Here is a 24,929-nt window from a genome sequence, read left to right on the forward strand (position 1 = left end):
GTCTTTAGAGCTGCTTTAGTCTTTGGCTTTGAAGCTGAAGATGGCTTTACATATAACTGTGTCGGTCTGAAAACACCCTCAGAAGCCAATGCCTAAACAGCGGCTCCAGACCCATCTGAGGGAATAGTTTCCGAGGATCCAATACCTTGAGTTTCCAGAGGCCCAGTCGGCTCCACATGGGAGTCGGAAGTGGTCTGTGGCTCTGAGTTAGCGGGTGTCAGGGGCTGCAAAAGCGCCACACTGAGAACCGGCGAACCGACGACTAGCTTAGAGGAAGCCTCATTGTCAGTTTTGGACTTTGGATGCCTGTCCTCGTCTTTATCCTTGCATTTTTTATAGACTCCGGTCGTCGGCTGTTCGGCTGGCATTGTATAATTGAATCTGCGGCCAAAGTAATGAAAGGCAAAATCATACCAGCGCTTAATAGTGCATTGGTTAAATCTAGCACAAAACCGACAACAAGCAACGTCGTGGTCAGGGCCTAGGCAAGGAATACAGTAAGAGTGAAAATCCTTATGAGGTATTTGCTTCCCACAAGAAATACAATTGTTAACTTTTTCTGACATCGGTCTGGAGCAAGAAAAAAGTTTCCCCAATGGGGTACTTAGCTTTAATGAAGACTTCGGATCTGAAATTCGAATTCGAAAATCTCAGGAGTTGGCCGACTGGCACTTGCGAACTGCTTTTGCTTCGGGCACTGTGCGGCAAGAAAGACTGGAGAAAATGGCGTTGGCTGCATCTTATATACCCCTGGCGTGCTGACGTCAGGGAAGAGGCAACGGCAACCGACGCCGGACCAGGACTTTGGAATTCAGGCCAACTGCAGGTAGCCTGCCAGCAGGATAACCCAAGGGTAATGACTGCAACAGTGAAACACGATGGACATCGGAGCCAGTGGAGCTGGTAGTGGAGCTGACTCAGGGGACAGCACGCTCCGCATGACCTCAAAGGCGTCCCTGCCTCGAGGAAGAGAAAGCTCCAGTTCCAAAGAAATAGGAATCTTTCTCCGCGCCGAGGGGGGTTGCTCCGAGGCCAATGTTAGAGCTGAGCTCACCTGCGCCGAAGCTCCGAGGGAGAACGGGGTCGGACAAGGGTCCGATGCCGCTCCCCCCTCTGAGCCGAGGAAACTCTGGCAACCAGATTCCTCGAAGGAACTATCGAGGTAATCGGAGCTGAGGTCGGAACCGAAAGGGATATGGTGATCAGAGCCGACGATTCCACTACCTGAACCCCAACGAGCTCCGGCTCTGAACTCATTGGAGTTGGAGGAGGAGCATCAAGTGAAGTGGATGGAGCAGATACCTGTTGAGGATGGCTGGACAATAATTTAGCTAGTGCCTGCAACTTTAGCAACCTACTGACTACTCTCTCCACATCGTGATCCGACAGCCTAGAGGATCGAGAGAAGTGAGAGGATCGGTGGCTACGCTCACTTTGAAGTAATGGAGACCGAGGAGCCGAATGCACCGACTCTAAGGAAGGGGACCTCAGCCTCTTGTGGCTCCGTGACAAATCCGAAGCATCCGATGGAGCAGACTAGGAGGTTGTCTTGCCGGCGCAAGCCGGAACTGGCTTATAAGGTAAATCCTGCACAGGAGTCGGCGGCTTAGTGGATTTTGGGGATTTCACTGGCTGTGAACTCTTTGCCGGTGAATCCTGGGGTTTTAACAGACCCCTAAGAATCAGTTTGTTCTTACGCTCCTGCAGGACTCTTGGACTAAAAGCATGGCAAATAGAACAAGAGTCCTGCAGGTGAACAGCGCCCAAACAGTAGATGCAACTAGTGTGCCCATCTATCAGAGACATTTTCTGACAGCATGAGTCACACTTCCTGAATCCAGAAACCTTAGTTTCCTTGGGCATGACTGTACCAAAAAAGGAAGACTAAGTAAGTAAATACAGACAAAAAACGGTACTACACTAAACAAAACACACCAGTACTATCTATAACTATGAAGGAAATCTAAGCTATAATATAATTAAATTTTTTTTTTTTTTTTTTTTTTTTTTAGAATAAGGGAAAAAGGAGAGCCTCTACGTTAAATGGCTAACCTAGGGATGGGGGAGGGGCAGGGAGAACTCTCTAACTTAAACGAGTTCTATCAAAAGGGAGAGACATTATAGAAAAAATAACTACAACACGTACAACTAACTCTAAATAGAAAAGATACTAGAAAATTTAAATTCTAAAGGAAAGTTTACACAAAAAGTTAAACATACGAGCCTGAGCCAGAAAAATGACACCCTCGCAACTGAAGCGGCAAACAAGATCTGGGTAGCTATCGCTAGGCATTATGGGATAAGGGGTAGCCTCGAGCCAGTAAACAGCTCTTGAGCTATTGAAGATGGCCGAGTCGGAGCCGAGGATCGGCTCCGATCCCAACCAGCAAGAATGAAGGCGAGATAGACAACTTAACATCATTCCTTCAAGGGCAGTGGAATACGATTATGTTTCCATTGAAACAACTGGTTCATTCCAAACTGGGTTAAGAAAAAGAAAATTCTAATGGGGTATCAGAAGAAATACTCACCTCAGAATCAGAATAAATTACCCAAGAAGAGAAAGCAGTTGTTCCCTCTAAATCATGTTCCTGTTCAATATACCGGGAATGGTCAGAAAAAAAATCCTTTTCTCTTACCACTAACACCAGAAACAGAAAGGCCAAGAGAATGAACTAAGCCCTGAGCCAATAAATATCCAAAGTAACAGAAACAATGGAAGATAAATGTTCAACTTTCTGTTGCTTTTGATAGGAATTTTTTAATAAGCAGACAAACTCCTCTCAGGCAAATCTTTCCTAGAGACTGCTTAAGCAGAGAAGTATTCCCTGCACCTTCTTCCAAGACCGACAAGATTGTTTGTCCTCTGCCCACCAAGGGCACTCCAACAGCCACAGAGGACATGTCTAACCTCCGGTCCATGGTGGGCTAAGAGATTACACCAGAAAGAAAAAGATGAATGGTCTGAGGAATTAAGAGTCCCTCATCTGTGACTGAGGCAAATTAGTAGCCTGCTGTAGAGTAAAGGTTTTTTGGAAGTTTTCTTCTTTTTTGTAGCTGGAGGAAAGAAGGACTTTGAAACCAGTAGGCTGTTCTAAGGTTTGGTCAAAAATGATGCCTGAAGGATAAATAAGTAAGACTGCCAGTAGTAGTTGAGTATTACAAAAGTTTTCAAACCAAACAACAAATTGAAAAGCACTTTAAACACTTATCATAGCTCCCAACAGTTACTTATCACAAGTTTTACTTGGGAAATGCACAGAAAAAATTTATTTTATTTATTTGACATTTGTTAACCAGGTTGGTCCAACTGAGCCAAGGGCCCATTTTCAGTGGAGGCCCAAGGAGAAAAGCTCCAATCTATGTATAAAACATAAAAATAGATGTACAACATAAAAGTAAAAAGTACATTCCCATAACACGGGGAGACACGTTCCAGTATACAGCATAAAAACTCAATAATCCAATGAACATTCCCAGTACAAAAGTATACAATGTAAAAGAGGTACACTCAGTTGTTTAACAAAAGATATATCAACTTTTTTCCACAAAGATAAAAAGTTGCACTTCATGTAAAAAAGTGACAATGTCACGTGACAATCGACAAAAGAAAGAAAAAAAAAAAAAAAAAAACACATTTCCCTAGTTATGTTTCTGTCATAAAAAGTGGGAGTTTTTTTTTTTTTTTTTTTTTTGGTCTGAAGGGAACTTATCTGCCAGGCAGTGGAAAACTGTTAGCTGATCTCCAATCCTTGGAAGCCCACAGGAGGAATGCTCACTGGAGGCAGGGAAGCTCCGAAGAACATGGCACCCAAACCATAGATTTTGTTCAGCTCTGCTACAGATGACAGTGATCTGAGCACACAGAGGTCGCCCTTAGACTTTAGAGGTTAGCTGGCTGTTATACGCTGGGGAAGGATACAACCCATATAGCCAATGCTACTGCTGTAGTGATCAAATGATTAACATTTCAGTGGAACTGTGCATTTTTTATTAACATTACATTTGCTAGAGTGATACACTTGCAAGGTACACTGATAACAGATGTATGTGCTGTACTACAAGGAGGACTGAACAAAATAATACTTGCCAAGATGTCACAGGACTAAAGTGGAATAAGTGTCAGCAGGTATCAACAAAGTCTGAAAAAGATAAATGTATAATGCAATAAAAAGGGATGAGGACAAAGAATGGGGCACATTCAATTATGATTTAAACAGGAAAGTAATAAGTACATGAAGTAGGCAAATCCACATCAAACTGAAGAATGAGTATGATGCAAGCCCACAGGCTCATAGAAAAAACTGGATGAAGGAAATTCATTACTAGCACAGTAAAGTATTTTTAGTGCAGCTTTATATGTACCATTATTAATACAAATCACCAATGATGAAAGCATTTTCTCACAATGCATACTAACACTTTTAAAACAAAAGCAGCACTGTTGAAAACAGACTTAATTATGTACATTTAAGCTCAAAGGAGCATGATTTGTATGACACAAATGCCCTATGTCTACCATTCCCTCCTTAATGGAGGTCAAATGATGGATTAAAATGGACAAGTAGTTCTTCTGTAATGGACTCCATGTTGTACACGTACAAATATACCTCAATGTGGTGTGTTGCTCAATGCTAATGCATCTGTTGGATTCTATTAACACAAAAATGCAGGCTTGGCTTTTCTGTCTGTTGGAAACAGTACAGTTGCCTAAGTCCTAATTTCCCTGTAACAGTAGATGTTAAACTTTTACACTGCTTCAGTGGTATATGGGTTCTGTGCCCTGCATTAACCCATACTGGCAGCTTTCCAGAGCTCAGAATTCCCTTCCTTTGACTCCCTGTGACACGGGACTGGTTAAGCCCCTCCCATCAGAGGAAGCCTAGCCCCAGTCACAGAAAGTCAGTTATTCAGGCTTTTAGTGCTAAGTAAGAAGAACCAAAAAAGACCAGACGCAAGAATTGCCTGAAACCAATCAACTCACAGCCAGAAAACACAAATACAAAAAAAAAAAAAAAGTTTGGACACCACTGAGCTATATACAAAATGGGTCTATATTAAAAGACCGAATGGTTAGGTGATCAAACATCTAAACATCGATCTTCTAATATTGAAAGCAAAAAACGGCGAACGGCCGATTTAACGCAGGGAAAGATTTCCCTTGGCCATTCACCAGAGTTTGCTACTTCCCTACTGTTGAGCGATCTCGGAGTTGGTATATTTAGTTAGGGGGTGTGTGGGGGGTAAAGCCCCCCACTTAATTTAGATGTAAAGTAATGTTTCTTGTGTTGTGGCCGAGGGACGTGTTACCCTGGGATATTCGACATTGTGCAGTTCGATATTAGAAGACCGATGTTTAAGTGTTCGATCAGCTAAGAGTTCGTTCTTGTAATATACACCCTACAAAATAGGGGGGATGGGTGGGTGCTGCCACTGACGCAGTATGAAATTCAAACACAGTACAGTTGTGTCCCACTTACGATAACTGTAGATGTTTCAGTAGATCAATGTTACAGTACTGATTATGGTGTCCTTCTGCCATGCAGAAGCCTATAACCAGCCTAATTTCCAGAGCCTTTACATCATCCCTAGCTGATGGATGTCCAAAGACCAAAGTCTGGATGTCAAGGTATATGAAGGGCAACCATTGGCAACAACTTCATTTTCTAAGCAGTGAATGAACAGTCTGATGCCTGAGGACAGCATAGCCTCTCTTGCTGTGTAAATTTCAGTGAAAAGAAGGAAAGAATACAAGCGGAATAGAGGGGATGATGAAAGTTAGAGAACTGTCCACAGGAAAAAAAAACTCTTCTGCCCCCTGCACCCAGCAAAGGGGAGAGAAGTGGTCAGCAGACAGAAGGGGATGGAGGCTGGGAGTGTGTACTCAACACTGATCTACTTGAACATCTACAATTATGGTAAGTGGGACATGATTATACTATGTTCTTTGCAGTTAGTGTTACAGTACTGATTCTTGGGAGGACTCTCAAAGCTGGAAGTTAAGTGGTGGGTCATCTGCATGCCCTTAGGAAATAAGATTCTGTAAGATGGCAGAAGTGAAACCCGCTCTAGCCCTGGATACATTGCCTAGGTTATTGTGCTTTGTAAAGCTGTGCACTTAGTTCCATGTGGATGTCTCTAGGATAACATGGATGGGAACCCCTTTGAGAAAAGCAGTGGTAGTTGCCCCATGTCTGGTGCAGTGGGATTTAACATGCCCATGTAAATCCTTTTCAAGCTGTGAGTAACAGAACTTAATGCAGTTAGCTATCCATTTTCAGACTGTCTGCTTGGAGACAGATTTGCTCTGTTTACGCCTCTGCTAAAACCACCAGCAATTGCTCTGCTCTATTGAAGTGTTTTGTCCTGTGGAAATTGTAGCTAATCTGTGCACATCCAGGGAGTGGAGGACTTGCTCTGCCCTGTTTTGTGGATTTGGGCAGAAGACTCTTAGATGGATTGCCTGGTTTAAGGTAAGTTCAGATACCACCTTAGGCATAAAGGATAGGTTTATTCAGAGGGTGACCCCATCCCTGGGGAAGACAGTTAAAGGTTCTTTAGACACAAGGTCTTATAATTCAGAAACTCTCCTAGCTGATGTAACTGCTATAAGGAAGGTGGTCTTCCAGGTCAGCATCTTTAGAGATGCAGTAGCAGCAGGTTCAAAGGAGGCTAAGGTCAGTTTTTCTAACACTTAATTTAAACCCATTCCGGAATGGGGTTCCTTTGTGTTGCCCCAAGTGAATCACCCCTTTTAGAAAAAGCTTCATGCGGGGGTACACTGTACAGGCAAGATGATACTGCAGATCAATATACCTTAACAATGAAGTAGGAAAGTCCTAATCTAAAGAAGACCAACAGGTACTGCAAGACTGAGCTGATGTCAACTTGAGCAGAGTTAGTGTCACTGCTATGACATCAGGCATAATTTTTTTCCATTTTGCTAGGTACAGAGTTTATGAGGGCTTCCAGAAAGAAGGTTCTTGTTGAGGGAGAGTAATTTTTTTTTAAATATTTAAGGTGAAAATAGTCTACAGTGATCTATAAGCCATCTAGGATCTCTGAAGTAGATCTTCCCTAGGTATGGGTAAATATGAGCTCCTAGAGTTCACCGATGTGCTATAAGAGGAGCTAGGCATTTTGTGAAAATTCTGGGAGCAGTAGATAGCCCAAATGGCAAAGCATAGAACTGGAAGTGGGTGCATGGTATGACAAATCATAGGTGCTTTCTGTGACTGTCTGCTATGGGGACATACAGGTAAATGTCCTTTAGGTCTAAGGAAGCATCTTGGAAGATGATGGGCAGTCATTTCTGCAACGTAAGCATTTTGAACTCTGGAATGTTGAGAAACTTGTTTAACTCTGAAAGGTAAAAGATGGGCCTTCAAGTGCCCTCTTTTCTTGAGACTAGAAATATTCCTGAGAGAAACCTTTTCTCTGTTCTCGAAGGAAGTAGCTCCCTGAGGATACGTGTTAAGATGAACCTATGATTGGGTGGGAAATAGGAAATTCACCGCGGGGATCACCTCTGTGGCTCTGCTCGACAGGGGCACAGGAAAATAATTTTCTTGGGTGGAGAAAGCCAGGGTACCTTTTTGGCTAGGCTTGTATAGGCCCTATGACCGATAGCCTAGTACCTATCCATGAACCTAAGAGACTTTCTTGCTCTTTTGGTGGTTTTGGAATGTCCAAAAAGGGTGGTATTTTCTCTGAATTGAATGTAGCAGTTCTTCAATATGACACAGAGGACCTATTGATTCCTGGTGATGAATTTCCAATGGTTAAGGAAAAAGGAGAATCTTCCTGCCAGAGGTTTGGAGGGGATGTGAAATGGTAAGGAAGGGTGGAGTACAGCATAGTCAAAGTTTTTCTCTGTGCTGGATGGGTTCTTTGGAGCCCATTGGTTTTTGTGATTGCTCTATGTGCTATGTCATAGACTGCCTTGGTCTTTTACCACGGAGAAGCCTCCCCTTGCCTTGTCTAGGTAGAAAAGGCCAGGGTATTAAACAGTGATTTCTACTGTACATCAGGTAAAATTCTTTCACAGATTTAGCTTTCTTTTTTATTTTGTCTAGTTTCTCAAAAACTTGTTCACCTGGAGGACCAAAAAGGAACTCCTTATCCAATGGGGTACCCAGTAGTGCAGCCTTTACATGATCTCACAGGGGGTGAGTCCTGAGCCATGCACGTCTACTGATGCCAGAACCTGTAGCATCTGCTCTGCAATCAGCACCTAAGGTGTCATAGCCACATTTTTGGGAGTGTCTGGAGACTTCTAAAGCTTCTCTGGCTAACTCCTGGATTTCCACGGATAAGGTTCTATCCACAATAGAGTGAACCTTAGCTAGGACTTGGTATTGAAGCTATTCAAGGTATTTTAGCATATGGAATTGGCAACTCAAAGCTCTCTTTACCATGGTGGTAGAGGAACAGGCTTTTTTCCCAAATCTGTCTAGTAATCTTCTTTCCCTGTTGTTACGAATTGTCCGAGGTCAAACCGTCCTGCATCCTACGCAGGGGATGTCTTGCTGGCCATTTAGGTACACGTTTAGTGGATTTCGTAGAGATGACAGAAGAATCAATCTTCAGATTTTTGTAGAGGTGCGTGTGAGATTCAAGTACTCTGTAAAACCTACCTGGTTTCCTAAGAGTACGAGGTAGATAGTCAGGGTGTAGAGCTATGTCTTCAAAGACATCATCCATTACAATGTAGACTGAAGGAATGGCCAGTGGTCTGGGGAAAGTAAGCTTAGCTGTTCCCTGTAGTAAGTCAGGGCCTGGGAGAACTGCTTACTTTTCCAACTGAAATGGGGAGAAAGAAGAGTGTGTCTCGTCTGTGTCTGGATAAGTTTGAGGTGGTAAGTGGGCACAGTAAGAATTCCTCATCATCTGAGCCAGAGGAATCTTCCTCTTCCTGAAAAGTTGCTTCCCTGCTCCTTTCAGATAGGGAAGCCTAGGATGGAGAAGAATGAGAGAGCTCTCCAGACATCAAGAAGGGCATAAACTCCTGTGCTACTTTAACGAAGTCTTGGGCTTCAGTCTGAGAAGAAGTGTTCGGAGGTGGATGCAAAGCAAAGGAAGTGATTCTTGTCCATTTTAGAGGAGTAACTGGAGGATGCAGTTGTATGACCGTAACTTTGGTTGTAGCTTTGGTAGTCAGGGAAGACATGGAGTTTGTGCAGTCAAAACTCCAAACACAAGGAAAAAAGTGACCAGGAAAAATAAAATGAAGTTTCAGAACAAAAAATCTCAGGCACTCACGGTTGTAGGCAACAAAAGCATAAATCCAGCAAGTCCGATGATAAGCCAAGTAGCACAATTATAGAGAAACAAAGTTTAATAGCAAGTGCTTTCGCGGTTCAGGTGATCACTTCTTCAGACTACAAAGAAATACTGTGTATTACCATGTTTAAATAGTAAAATGCAATCAATCACAATCAATTATATCTTGTTAAAAATGTTAAAGTAATATACCCATAAAAACAATAAAAACATTTTCATTAAAAAAGCAGTTCAGCTACATGTCAGTGTTTACGTGCATGTCCTTTTAGGAAAGGTTTAAGAGACACTTTACTGTTTAAGCCATGTGGTTTATCTGCTTTAAAAAAACATTATCCATTTTTGCTCATTGGCTTCTGTAATGTTTCTTATATCACTACCCCTCATATTAGTTTGTATAATTTCTAGAAAAAAAAACTTAAAGCAATGTTCATCTCCCTTTTCTATGACATGGTGTGCCAAGGCATTTTCTAGCTTTCTGCTTTTAATGTCTCTAAAGTGCTCCAATATCCTTTCTCTTAAGGTGCAGTTAGTCTTACCAATATAGTACATAAAACAAATTGTGCAAAAACTAAAATAAATTATATTCCTGGTTATGCAATCAGCAAAGAAGTTAAAATCAATTTTCATACCTAACTGCTGATGTGTAAACTGTCTGCCACTAAAGATATGTTTGCATGCTGAGCATTCTCTACAAGGATAGGTACCTTGTCTATCGGAGTACAACATATTTCTTTCCTGACTGGATTTATAACATAACTGCCTTTTCAAAGATTTAATGTTAATAAAAGAAAAACTGGGCTAATTAGTAACGTCATCTTTTAGTTCAGCTACTGTAGTAAGGATGTTCCAGTTTCTTTGTATAATATCACAGAAGGTACCTACATCGCTAGAGTAAGGCAATGTTACTCTTACATTATTATTTGTAGTGTGATTGTTCCCTTCGGATGCCATCACATTTTCCTCATCCATGGCATTACCTTGACTATAATATGGTTTAAATCTGTCCTGTTTATATGTCCATACTTCTTCTATACACTTTACTATGTCCCTCTCCCTATACCCCTTTCTAAAAATTCTTGTTTAAAACTCAAAAGGGCTAAATTCATCATTGTGAAGGCGCATGACTCTAAATACCTGCCCTTTTAATACATTATGTTTCACATGGCCTGGGTGCATGCTTTTGTTGTGTAATAGATTATTCTTCCTCATTGGCTTCCTATAGAGGCTTGTCTTTATTCCTTGTAGTACATCTTTGTTGATCTTAACATCTAGAAAATCTACTACTTCTCTAGAATATTTAGATGTAAATCTTAAGAAATCAGTTGCATTCTGTAAATATCCAATGAATTCTCTCAACATTTCTTCTGTATCATTCCAAAGCAAAACAATATCAGCAAAACGCATGTACCATTTTATGGAGTCCTTAAATTTTTCATTTTGAAGGACCACATTAGTCTCCCATTGCAGTAGAGCAAGGTTGGTGTAGCTACTGGCACAAGGTGTGCCGATAGCCACACCAACCTTCTGCAGAAAAAACTCTCCATCAAAGACAAATACATTATTGTCTAATATAATGTCCAGGAATGCACATACAAGGTTAACTTTACTGGCATTAACACTTATAGAAAGTAAAAACATGCTTATATTATCTATACCCATGTACTGGGTATAACTGTAAACAGTGATTCAATATCAAGAGCCACAAACATATATGTCCTATTTACTTCTGATATTTTATAATATAGCTGTTGTAAAAATGTCTTAATATTTAACACTGTCTTACAGCTTTCTTTATTATGGATGTAGATTTTTCTCAACAAATATAGACATTGGCTCAGTAGCCCAGCCTCTGCTGGACACAATTGGCCGCATAGGTGGTATAGAAGGATGTTTGTGTATCTTAGGTAATCAATACTTGTTTGCAACCAATGGATGCTCTACGGTAAAATATTTAAATAAATATTCAGAAAGCAAACCTGTAATCAATAAATCAAAAATTAAAAATGAGATTCTATCTGTAATGCCCTTAAGTGCAGTACTTGAAATACATAAATAAGTGTTTTCATCGTAAAGGAGACCATGCATTTGTTGTAAATATAATTCTTTCTCTAACATCACTATTCCACCACCTTTATCTGTTGGTCTGATTTCAAAACATGACGTTTTTTAACTCATATAGAGCCTGATATTCTACTTGTGACATATTATAATAATTAGGTTTTGTACCTTTACTATATACATTTGTGAAGACTGGTAGAGGTGGGTGAAGGCTGCCAGCCTAGCCAGATATAACTTTATACATAATTCTATCATTTGTAAATATGAAGGCTTGTTGTCTTAAATGAAAAAAATGCTGTTAGAAAAATGTGGCAACAGTGCTCTCTACTGACCCAGTAAAAGCATGTTGTGACCCTTTGATCTAAAATCGGCTCCGGCCAGGCTAGATGAAGGCTTCCTGCCTATTGTTTTAAGGCTAAAGTTAATGACCACAATTTACATGTGGAATGTCCGTTATTCCCCTAAGTGTAAAAGAATGTAAATGCAGTTTCTGTCAGCCTGGGAACACCAGGAAAGTGTGAAACTATGTAATGTTTTATCAGAACTGCAGTTTCAATTTAAACAGTGAAAACCAGAGATTATGAAGCATTTTTGTCTTGAACATCCAACTCAGCACTGCCTTATGCCCTATGTAACTAAGTTATTTTACAAGTGTGTTTTCTTGTAGATAGCTATAAGCTAGAAATATTAGACTAAGTGTTTTTCTGTGATGTCAGACCTGTAATACTGATTTATTTTAAGTATTTCTGTGTGATCTCTGAACTCTTGACTAGCACTGTCTGTGTAGTAGAAAGTATTGTCTTGTGGTTTTAATTTATTATTAAATAGTTTAAAACCTTTTAACTGTGGCTGGTTTTGTGTAGAGATAATTTAAGCTCTTTAGAGTACTTGTATGCCTTTGGTAAAATTGTATGAAGCCACTCATATAGCTTTAGCCATGTGCTATACTACCAACTGGATAATAATATTGCACAGTAAGAATTGGACACCCTTTTAAGGGCTTTTGAGTAGCTGATAAGTATTAGCTAGGTGGTGGCAGTAATTACTACCATATAGTTTGGGTAAAAGGGGCACAGCTGGAGAACCTGTGCCAGCCTTCCCCAGAAGTGTCTGTGTGGTTGTATAAACTCTTAACTCAAAGTGTAAGTGTGTGTGTGTGTGTGTGTGTGTGTGTGTGTGTGTGTGCGTGTGTATGTCAGCTACTTTGGCAGGGACACGAAGCACTGGTTGAACAGAGAGGGTGCTGGAGATTTCAGCTTGCCCAGCTAGGGTGAGATCTGGACCCTATAGCTGTGCCAGTGGGGAGTCTTATTGGGGACCTGGAGAGCAAGGGAGTGACCAGCCCTGGACTGACTGTAATCTCTGTGTTCTCTTAAGGGAAATTGCACTTTACAGTGTATATTTGTTATCCTTTCCTCATATATGAGATGCCCTCTCTGGTGTTAGTGGTAAGGACTGAGGCTCCTTGATTGCTGGGCCAGGGCACAGGCATCACATATTAATTGGTGCCAGTGGTTGGGATATCCTCACATATTAATTGTTTGGCAGTGGTGGGATATCCACATTACATATTAATTAGTTGGCAAATACTAATTGGCTTGTAGTGGTGTGGGTAGAGTGAATCCTGTAGCTACTGTGTACAGTAACCTTTGAAGGTGTTTCTGTACTCTAAAAGAGCCATGCAGTGAATACTCGGAGTTCAGATCACAACTGTTTTATTTCTTTTGTTAGCTTAGGGTTAGCAGGCAGCATGTCAGCAGAGGAGTATGGAAAGCTGACAAGGAGCCAGCTGGTGGAGATGTGCCAGGCTAGGGGACTGGTGCATGGAAACCTCACTAAGACAATCCTGATTGCAGCCTTGGTTACAGCTGCTTCAGAAAACAGCAACCAGGAGGACAATCAGACTGGCAGTGGAGATGTAATTCCCTCGGAGAATGGACAGCTCAACCTTTCTGCAGTGGACATAAAAATCCAGCTGGAGCTAAAGTGACTTGAGTTGGAGGCCAGGCGTGTGGAATTAGAAGCAAATGAGAGAGTGTGACGTTTGCAGGCTGAGGAGAATGAGAAACTATTATGTCTGCAAGCTGAGGAACGAGAGAGACAGAGGCAGCATGAGAAGGAGATGCTGACTCTTCGCCAGAATCATGGAGGTAATGGGGAAGGGAGAAACTGGACCGGAGAAGCACAAAAGGTCAGTGAATTTCTTCCGCAGTTTAAAGAGGGGAATAATTTTGACAGTTTCATTCATTATGTCTGAGAGGGTATGTAAACAGTAAGAATTTGACCAAGGGCTTTGGACACGGTTACTGACCCCCTTACTCCATGGTAAAGCTGTACCTGTTCTGTCCAAAATGTCTGACATTGCATGTTTTGATTATACTGCTGTAAATAATTGTCTGTTAGAACTGTTTAAGCTAACACCTGAAACGTATAGGAAAATGTTTCATGAGCATATACGCAAGGCAGATGAAAGTGTGTGTGACTATGTTGCTGAATTATTGCCATAGGTGGGTGAGTGGATGTCAGGTCACCACTTTTGAAGGGCTGGCAGACTTTTTGGCGAAGGAACGAGCCCTTACTACTTTGCCTGAGGACAAGAGGATCTGGTTAGCTGATAGACAATGTGCTGCTTCAGATGAGTTGGGGAAGAAGGGAGACCTATACCGGGCAAACAGGGCAGCCCTGTACAGGAAGGGGACCCCCGTACTGCTCATGGGTCTAAAGGAACCCATGGTGGGCAGCACAAACTGCCCCAACAGAATCTTCCAGTGGCAAGGGAAGCCACTAGTCCAGGTACACATCCAGGAGCTAGGGTTAAATGTTTTCAATGCAACCAGTGGGGCCATGTGGCATACAGGTGTCTGCGGAGGCAAGGTGGAGAACAAAAGCTGAGGGAGCCAGTAAGTGGGAAAGACAAAATGCCAATAGTAGGTTGTCTTGAGACAACAGGAGTACTAAACTACCATCCTGCAGATATCCTGAGAGGAAAGATTTTGGATGAGGCAGTACCATGTACTTAAGCAGTTATACACTGTCAGGCTAAGAGACAAGCATGTGGGTCTGGTAGCCTGGGGGTAACACAGACAGACTGCATACTTGCAGCCAGGACTGGTGAGGTGGTTACGTCAGGGAGGGAGTTACTCTGTAGCAGTGAGACTGAATGCGAGCCACAGCTGCTTGTGGGTACTGATGCTCCCTTGGACAGAGTGACTGCAAAGATAGAGGTGAGTAGTAGTACCCAGGCTGACAGTGAGGCACCACTGTCAGAGGATGCCAGACTTCCTGTGGAAGTGGAGCTGGGAAGGGTTACAAGGAGAGAGTTGAGACAGGCTCAGCTATCAGACCCTACATTGCAAGGCCTGAGGCAGTTAGCTAGGGAGGCACCTGATTCTCAAGGAAAGGGGGAATCTGTATACTGGGACAAAGGGGTTACTATAAAGAGAGTGGACCCCTGAGGGAGGGCTAGAAGGTGAGGGAGTACAGCAGTTGGTAGTGCCTAGAGTCTACCGTCTGGTGCGTCTAGCCATAGCTCATGATATTCCCTTTGCAGGTCACATGGGCATAAAATGTACAAAGAGGTGTATTATGCAGAACTTCTATTGGCTTGGAATTTCCAGAGATGTAACAGGGTACTGCAGGACCTATGAGCAGTGCCAAAAGGTAGGCAGGACAGGAGACAAGGAGAGAGCTCTTTTGATGCCTTTGCCTGTGACTGAGGAGCCATTTCAGAGGGTAGCTGTAGATATTGTGGGTCCTCCGGGTACCCCAAGTTCCACAGGGAAAAGGTATATCCTAGTGGTAGTGGTTTATGCTACACGATACCCTGAGTCAGTGGCTTTGCCCTCCACTGAGGCAGAGAAGGTGGCAAATGCTTTCTTAGAGATTTTCAGCAGGGTAGGTTTCCCAAAAGAAATACTGACTGACCGAGGTGCCAATTTCATGTCAGACCTGCTGGCTTGTCTGTGGAAGTCCTGTGGGGTGAAGCACATGAAGACCACCCCCTACCATCCCCAGACTAATGGTCTTGTTGAGAGGTTAAGCACTACAATCAAGTCCATGCTACGGGCATTTGCAGATCAGTTTAAGAGGGAGTGGGACAAATATTTGCTCCCTCTGTTGTTTGCTTACAGAGAAGTTCCCCAGGAATCCACAGGTTTTTCAACCTTTGAATTGCTGTATGGGCATAGGGTGAGGGGACCTCTAGATTTAATTTGAGATGAGTGGGAAGGTGAGTGCGAGTCCCACAAGGAGCCTGTTGTGGCATACATCCTAAACCTCATGACGAGGCTCAGGGAACTCATGGGCTTGGCCCAGGAGAGGAGAACCTGGCAGAAGCCCAACAACAGAAAAAGGTGTGGTATGACAAAAATGCTCGCGCTAGATAGTATGCTGTGGGGCAGCACGTAATGGTTCTCATTCCTGTCAAACACAACAAGCTGCAAGCAACTTGGGAGGGACCCTACAAGGTGGTAAGAAAAGTTAAGTGATGTTAACTACATGGTGGAACTGCTAGGCACATGGCAGGGGGCACAAATTGTACCATGTTAACATGATGAAACCTTACCATGATAGGGAGGCTCTTGTGATGAGCATTTGCAGTAGATTGCAGGAGGAGTCTGAGGGAGATCTGGGGACTGATCTCCTCAGTGAGGCTCGGGCTGACACCTCAGTGGAAGGGGTAGCAATGTCCCAGCAGCCATCTCCTACCTAGGTTTAAGAAATCCAAGCAGTGTTGCAGGAATTTGGGGACATGTTTACTGGGAAACCAAGGTGCACCCACCTGGTGCAGGACCAGGTGGATACAGGACCACAAAGGTCTATTAGGCAGGCCCCTTACAGAGTGCCTGAGAGAGTCAAACAGACTCTGAGGGAGAAGATACAGGAGATATTAGAACTAGGGGTGATTCAATAGTCCAACAGTCCCTGGGCCTCCCCAGTGGTGCTGGTGTCAAAGAAGGATGGCAGCACCAGGTTCTGTGTGGACTACAGGAAATTAAATAGTGACACAGAGTCGGATGCTTACCCTATACCTAGAACAGATGATGAGGCCCTACAGCATCTGGGTGGGGCTAAGTATCTTACAACCATTGATCTTAAAAAGGGTTACTGGCAGGTTCCATTGACTCCCAGTGCTAGAGAGAAGTCAGCGTTTGTGACTCCTTTTGGCTTGTATGAATTCACAAAGATGCCCTTTAAGATGAAGAATGCCCTAGCAACTTTCCAGAGGCTGGTAGATAATATCCTAGCAGGAGCAGAAGGGTGTGCCCTTGCTTACCTAGATGATATTGCCATCTACAGCCATTCCTGGCCAGAGCACCTTCAGCATGTCAGGGAGGTGCTGGGCAGACTAGAGAGGGCAGGGTTGACCACTAAGCCGAGCAAATGTCAAGTGGGAATAGCGGAAGTCTCCGACCTAGGACATAGAGTGGGGAGTGGAAAGATAAGGCCAGAACCTGCCAAAGTGGAAGCCATTCAGGCATGGCCTGCACCTGTTACCAAAAAGCAGGTGAGGGCATTTTTAGGGACAGCAGGGTACTACAGAAAGTTCATCCCCAGTTATAGTACTATAGCTGCTCCCCTCAAAGACCTGACAAGGAAGAACAGGCTAGATAAGATAGTGTGGACCCCAGCATGTGAACAGGCATTCCAGAAGCTTAAAAAAGCTTTGGGAGGAACCCCTGTGTTAGCCAGTCCAGATTACAGCAAAGAATTTGTTGTGCAGATGGACGCTTCAAACCATGGGGTGGGGGCTGTACTTAGCCAGATTTCTTCAGAGGGGGAAGAGCACCCAGTGGTTTATCTCAGTCATAGGCTCCAAACCAGGGAGGAATGCTATGCAGCTGTAGAAAAGGAATGTCTAGCAATAGTGTGGGCATTGCAAAAACTTCAGCCTTATCTGTATGGAAGGAAATTAACTGTTATGACAGATCACAATCCTCTAACATGGTTAAACAGAGCCAGTCAGCAAAATGCCAAGTTGCTAAGATGGAGCCTGGGGTTGCAAGCATATATGTCATTGCAGCACAGCAGTGGGAGTAGCAATTCCAATGCAGATGGGCTCTCAAGACAGGGAATGGGATAGGTATACTCAGATAGACCTAGCCCTCTCAAGCGGCGTTTCTCAAGGGTCACTTGGAAAACTAGCTTGAGTTCTCCGGGGGGGGGGGGGGGGGGGTGAAGACTGGTAGAAATGGGAGAAGGCTGCCAACCTAGCCAGATAGAATTTTATACATAATTCTATCATTTGTAAATATGAATGTGAATCACAGGCTTGTTGTCTTAATATACTGTTAAAAATGTGGCAACAGTGCTCTCTATTGACCCAGTAAAAGCATATTGTGATCCTTTGATCTAAAGTCGGCTCCAGACGGGCTAGATGAAGGCTTCCTGCCTATTGTTTTAAAGCTAAAGTTAATGACCACAATTAATATGTGATGTCCGTGCCCTGGCCCAGCAATCAAGAAGCCTCAATCCTCACCACTAACACCAGAGAGGGCGTCTCATATATGAGGAAATTATAACAAATACACACAGTAAAGTCCAATTTCCCTTAAGAGCACACAGAGATCACAGTCAGTCTGGGGCTGGTTGCTCCCTTGCTCTCCAAGTCCCCAATAAGACTCCCCACTGGCACAGCTACAGGGTCCAGATGTCAGCCTAGCTGGGCAAGCTAAAATCTCCAGCACCTTCTCTGTTCAACCAGTGCTTTGTGTCCCTGCCAAAGTAGCTGACACACACACACTTTAAGATAAGAGTTTATACAACCACACTGACACTTTTGGGGAAGGCTGGCACAGGTTCTCTAGCTGTGCCCTTTTTACCCAGACTATACGGTAGTAATTACTGCCACCACCCAGCTAATACTTATCAGCTAATCAAAGGCCCTTAAAAGGGTGTTCAATTCTTACTGTGCAATATTATTATCCAATTGGTAGTATAGCCTACGGCTAAAGCTATAGCAGTGGCTTCGTACAATTTTATCAAAGGCATACAAGTACTCTAAAGAGCTTAAATTATCTCTACACAAAACCAGCCACAGTTAAAAGGTTTTAAAATATTTAATAATAAATAATTAAAACCACAAGACAATACTTTCTACTACACAGACAGTGCTAGTCAAGAGTTCAGAGATCACATATCAATACTTAAAATAAATCAGTAGTACAGGTCTGACATCACAGAAAAACAGTCTTATATTTCTAGCTTCTAGCTATCTACAAGAAAACACACTTGTAAAATAACCTACTTACATAGAGCATTAGGCAGTGCTAAGTTGGATGTTCAAGACAAAAATGCTTCATAATCTGTGGTTCTCACTGTTTAAGTTGAAACTGCAGTTCTGTTAAATCATTACATAATTTCACACTTTCCTGGTGTTCCCCAGTCTGACAGAAACTGCATTTACATTCTTTTACACTTAGAGAATAAAGGACATTCCACATGTAAATTCTGGTAATTAACTTTAGCCTTAAAACAATAGACAGGAAGCCTTCATCTAGCCCGGCCGGAGCCGACTTTAGATCAAAGGGTCACAACATACTTTTACTGGATCAGTAGAGAGCACTGATGCCGCATTTTTCTAACAGCATTTTTTTTTCATTTAGGACAAGAAGCCTGTGATTCACATTCATATTTACAAATGATAGAATTATGTATAAAATTCTATCTGGCTAGGCTGGCAGCCTTCACCCATCTCTACCAGTCTTCACAACATTCCTCATCTTCTCCTTACAAACTTCTAAAAAGGTCTCAAGAGTAGAGTGGGATGGGCGAATGACTGCACAACTAGGAATATTATTTATTTTAGTTTTTGCACAATATGTTTTGTACTATATTGGTAAGACTAACTGCACCTTAAGAAAAAGGATATTGGAGCACTTTAGAGACATTAAAAACAGAAAGCGAGAAAATGCCTTGGCACACCATGTCATAGAAAACGGAGATGAACATTGCTTTAATTTTTTTGATCTAGAAATTATACAAACTAATATGAGGGGTGGTGATATAAGGAACATTACAGAAGCCAACAAGCAAATGCGGTGGTGCTGTGGTAGCGTTGTCGCCTCACAGTTAGATGTTGCCCGTTCGATTCTCAGTTAGAGCGTCTTCTAAGTGGCGACATGCGGGAATGGGCGTTCCTTCGTTGAAGGTTGTGCGTTAGGCCCAGCAAGCCAGCACGTAAAAATCTACTGCCAATCATTAGCGGACCGGAGTTCCGCTGTGGCAACCCCTAACCGGGAAAAGCCAAAAGACAAACAAACAATAAACCACCTGGCATAAACAGCAAAGTGCCTCATAAAGCTTTCCTAAAAGTATGTGCACTTAAACACTGACATGTAGCTAAACTGCTTTTTTAATGAAAATGTTTTTATATTACTTTAAAAATTTTAACAAGAGATAATTAATTTATTGTGATTGATTGCATTTTACTATTTAAACATGTTAATACATTGTATTTCTTTGTAGTCTGAAGAAGCGGTCACCTGAACCGAGAAAGCGCTTACTATTAAACTTTTTTTCTCTATAATTGTGCTACTTGGCTTATCATTGGACTTAATGGATTTATGCTTTTGTTGTCTACAACTGTGAGTGCCTGGGGTTTTTTGTTCTGAAAAGACATGGAGCTTTCCTCTTGAGCCAGAGTGGACACAGAAAACTGAGGCCTGCAGAATAACCTCAGACCAGACTGATGTGTGAACCGTGGTGGTATTTGTAGGTAGGCAGAAAACCATGTTGGCCTCATAAGGGGTTGTGTCAGAGGGTTCGGGCCTAGAAGTCACCAAACAATGAGGCAGCAAAGGAGCCTCAGCTAGGTCGGTTGACTTAAGACCTATAGATGGAGCTCTTTTGCTAATGTCAGGGTCCTGTACCTTTTTGTCTTTCCATTATTTTGGAATGATGCTAGTGGAAGCCAATGCCTGCAGTGGCTCCTACACTAGCAATGGAATGAAACACCACCGAGGAAGCCGAAGAGGAGGACTTTATATGGGTGGCAAGTACCTCGGTCCTTAGTCTGAGAGTTTTCGCACAGGGCTTTGCACACTCAGGATAGTTAGAGACATCCTGCTGAGGTCTCAAGCACAGCAAACAAAATGCACAATCTTTATACGTGATTTTCTTCCCACACTTCAACTTTTTTGAACATTAAATTAGTAGAAAACTTTCCCCGGCGTGGTATTTATCTGATGTTTAAGAAGTTTTCTCTCTGGAAAAATAAGCCAGTCGATAGACTGTAACAGCATACTGAAGACATATGAAGCAAACTGGACTGCATGGCTAGAAAGAACTGAAGATGGATAACCTTGGATGACCTGATGTCCGGATGTCAGTCTTCGGACATATATCGGTTAGTGATGATGTAAAGACTTTGGAAATCAGGCTGGCTGCGGGCATATGCATGACAGGAAGACTTCAGAATCAGCACTGCAACTACTGTAACAATGACTAAGAAAAACATCTACTCTTACAGGCAAGTAGGACTTATGCAAATGGAATACGTTCATCAATCACACTGCCTCAGTGGCATATGGGTAGATTTCCAAAGGTTATCCTACCTGGGAGGAGGAAGGATAAGGATCCAGGAGCCCCTGGAGAAAAGTCCTGGCAAAGCCTGCTCTGGAACGTAAGAATTTAGTTTGTAGAACTTTGTATAGGTATGAACAGTGGACCAGGCTGCTGCCTCTAGAATGTTTCTAGAGTCCATTCCTTTCCAATATGCCACTGAAGAGGACAAAACTCTGGCAGAATGTGCCTTTATCTTGCTTGGAATAGATTTACCACAGTGGGAGTAACAAAAAAAACAGCAGAGGACAACCAACAGAGTTATTTGCTTAGAGACTGGTAGATCCTTCTTGGCCCCAGAACAGGAAATAAACAGCTGTTCAGCTTTCCTGTAGGGGTAAATTTTGTCAGGGTAGTACCCGAGCTGCCTGTGCATATCCAAGGTATGCAGAATTTTCACTCCCTTGTTAGTAGATTCTGGAAATAAAATTTAGAGATTGATGGCTAGATTCTGAGTAAATTTAGAAGCATTTACAGTAAAAGAAGGATTACTACATAAAACAACCCTGTTCTTGTGGAAAACCATGAAAGGTTAGCCCACCATGAAAGCTTGCAGCTCAGAGACTACCTTTCAGAGCTCAGAGCAATAAGCTAAACAGTTTTCCAAGTGATGAACCTCAAAGCAGTCTAAAAGGCAATTTCAAAAGGACATAGGGTCAATTTTCCAAGATCCAAGCTGAGGTTTAAAGGAAGAGGAATTTGCTTTTAAGGGGAACTCAAGTATACTACTCATTTCATAAAGTGTTTGACCACAAAAAAAAAAATGAAAGAAGGGGATCTATAGGCAGACAAGCTGAGATGGCTGCAAAATACACCTTGATAGATGCATAAGAAAAGCCATTGTTTAGTAGCTCACACAAATATTTTAAAATCAGATGGGTAAACACCATACCTGGTCCTCTGATATCAGTTAGGCACTACCTTAAAATCTCTTCCACTTGTAAATATAACATTTTCTAGGTACAGGTTTTCTTGCCTCCTTCAATACCTGCTGCACATCTTCATAGATGTAAGACATCATGGCAGTATCATCCAGCCTGTCAGTAGCAGCAGTTCTAAGTTGGGGTGCACCAGTCACCCCCTGACACTGTGTGAAGCAGATCCAGAGTGTGAGGAAGCTTGTGTTAATTGCCCTTGGCCAGTTCCCTTAAAAAGGAGAACTAACTCTGGCCAAAAGCGGGGTCACCACAATGATCACTGGTAATTCTGTCTGAATCTTCAGCAGTACCTTGATTATCAGTGAAAAGTGTGGAAAAGCATAAATGAACATTCTTGCAAGGGAACAAGAATGTTTTTGTCCTCCAAGCATAGCTGCAAGAACGTCTTGGAACAGAATTGTTTTTGACTGTCTGCTTTGAAGGGAGGCAAACAGAACTATCTGTAGTGTTCCTCATATCTGGACTTGTATCCAAATCCGGGCTTACGTTTGTCCCGAGTTTCTACTCAGGAGGGTCTATCTGAGATCTGCATAGTCTGTCTGCCACTAGTTTTTACTCTAATGGGATGTATGAGGCCTGAAGCATCAGAGAATGATGTAAGGCTTAGCAGGCCATCACTGTCAACCGGCAGAAAGGGTATGACCTGATCTTGTACCCCTTTTATATTTTTCAGTTACCACATGAACGTGGTACTGTGACCAAAAAATAAAAAAGGATGACTTGGAGACCATAAGTGGTGACGAATTTTTATGGTCTGAATCACTGCTAACATTTCTATGACATTTATGTGCTTTGTAGCATCTGAAAGACCCCATTCACCTTGGACTAGAATTCCCATGGTCACTGCACCCCATGCAAAATTGGACAGGTCCATCTAGACTGAACTGGGGTATGGAGGAAGAAGGGCAAATCTGGATTGAGGGACATCTTATCCCTTCCACCATTCTAACTCTAGTTTCAGAAAACCCAGCAACCAACAAATTTTCACTACTGAATCTTTCTTATGTGGAGCCTAGCCCATGGGGTCATGAGAATTGTTGATGCCATGAAGCCTAGGACTTTTGAGAAACTCTCTTCAGGAAGCATCTTCTTGAAGAGAGGAATCCCTGATTTTTTCCTGAACAGTTAGGACTATGTCTTCTGGTAGAAAGGTCATACTTTTTTCTGTGTCCATCATTCACCCCAGGAAGACAATTGTTTGTGAGGGTATGAGACAGAACATGAGTATGTTCAACTTGAAGTTGGGAGCAACTGGCATGGGATGATAAGCACCCACGAGATGTAAAGGCACCATGAAACAGTGGTCCAGAAAAAGAGGTAGGACCATCTGCAGGATGAGTATTTTGATTCTGGTTACTTTCAGAAAGTATTTAGGTATGCTAAATATAACACTAGACTCCACGCTAGCTCCCTTTTTGGATACAAAAAAGATTGTAGTGTAAAATCCTTTTCCTTTTTGTGGTGCAGGAACAGGTTCCAGAACACCTGCTTACAACTTGTAAAGGAGTACCGTGGAGAAAGTACAATTGTGTAAAATCTTATCATAACAGTAGATGTCCTTCTCTTCACTGTGGCAGTATTCTTCACCTTAGGGATTCTCCTGCCAAGGATAGCCTAACATCTGACCAGTACACCACAGCCTTTAGATCTTCTATGCACCATATGTCACATGTATGCTCCCTGCACAGGACGTAGGGCATAAACATGACTTACGGATGTAGTTAAACAGAATTGAATTGCCTCAGTACAAAACTCTCCACAAGGCAAAAGGACGCTATGTACATCCAAAGGGAGAAAATGCAGATGGAAAAGGAAGGCAACCAAATCAAAACCCAAAAGAAAAACGGGTGATGGAGGGAGGGACCGAATTTTGCAACAGTGAAGAGAAAGACATCTACTGTTACAGCATGATTTTACACAACTGTGCTATGCCCTTCTACATCATTGTTGTAGTGTTCTTCAGCTTAGGGAGAGTACAAAAGCTCAAGAAAAAGAGTGGGAGGTGAAAGCCTGGGAAGAGCCCTCAACAAACTCATGCAGGATGGCCCTAGCAAAACCTGCTCTGGCCCTAGAAACCATACCCAATTTATAAAACTTAGTAAAGGTATGCACGGAGGACCAAGTAGCAGCTTCAAGGATGGAATTGGTGTCCAAGCCCTTGAAGAAAGCATCAGAAGAGGTAACAGCCCCAGTGGAATGAGCTCCAACTGAAGTAGACCGACACATGCCATGAAAAAAAATAACAAAATGAAATAGCCTTAGATATCCAGGAAGAGATGGTTGCTTGGAAACAGCTAAACCCACAGTCCTGGGTTGAAAAGAAACAAAAGGCTGATCAGACTTGCAAACTGTCCTACTTTTATTCAAATAATACCTGTGCTGTCTGAGCAAATCAAAGGTATGCAGGACTTTCTCACTAGCAGACTATGGAGAAGGAAAAAAGAAAGGGAGTTGCTGCCTGATTTAAGGACGACTCATTAACAACCTTGGGCATTCAACAACCAAACTAACCAAAAAATGTTAAAGCAGGCACCTAAGCAGTTAAAAACACACTTTATTAAATAGTAAGCGCTTTTGCCTGGTAACTACCGGCCTTCATCAGACATTATTTAATAGGTCATATGACCCTATTTAAATAAAATTATATGACGCAATTCAAATTTGAAAAGCCAAATACATATGCACATTGCTGAATATACAAATAACCACTGCAGCCATAAAATTATTAATAGTAATAAAACCAAACAATATGCATAAATAAAAAAATAAAGTAACAATAACAGCATAAAATTATAAATTTGTGTTATTGTGTTTCCAGCTGTACTCCACTCTAAGTTATTAAACATTTACCTATCATACGCTTTCATTTTTAATACACTAGAAATAGAAACAACACCATTAAGACCAGGGGGAACTGAGGCATTAAGATAAATAACCTATCACAATTCACACTGCTCTAACAAAATGTTCCAAGGACCTTCTCTAGGATTCACTTGTACATGTTCTAAAACAAATTTTAATTCATGATGGGAAAAAAATTTGATATGTTTAAAAAGAATGCTAGTAATCTTGGATGTCTGGATCTTATAA

General features: G+C 42.2%; 1 protein-coding gene across 1 annotated transcript in view; it reads right to left on the reverse strand.

The window, feature by feature from the left end:
* The window catches only part of CDK17 (cyclin dependent kinase 17), a 1,919,677-nt gene that overhangs the window by 854,712 nt on the left and 1,040,036 nt on the right, over positions 1-24,929 (reverse strand). The gene's annotated exons all lie outside the window — the stretch shown is intronic.

This window comes from Protopterus annectens, chromosome 11.part0 (assembly GCF_019279795.1).
Source record: "Protopterus annectens isolate FY-2018-M chromosome 11.part0, PAN1.0, whole genome shotgun sequence".
In the NCBI taxonomy this organism is placed as follows: Eukaryota; Metazoa; Chordata; order Ceratodontiformes; family Protopteridae; genus Protopterus; species Protopterus annectens.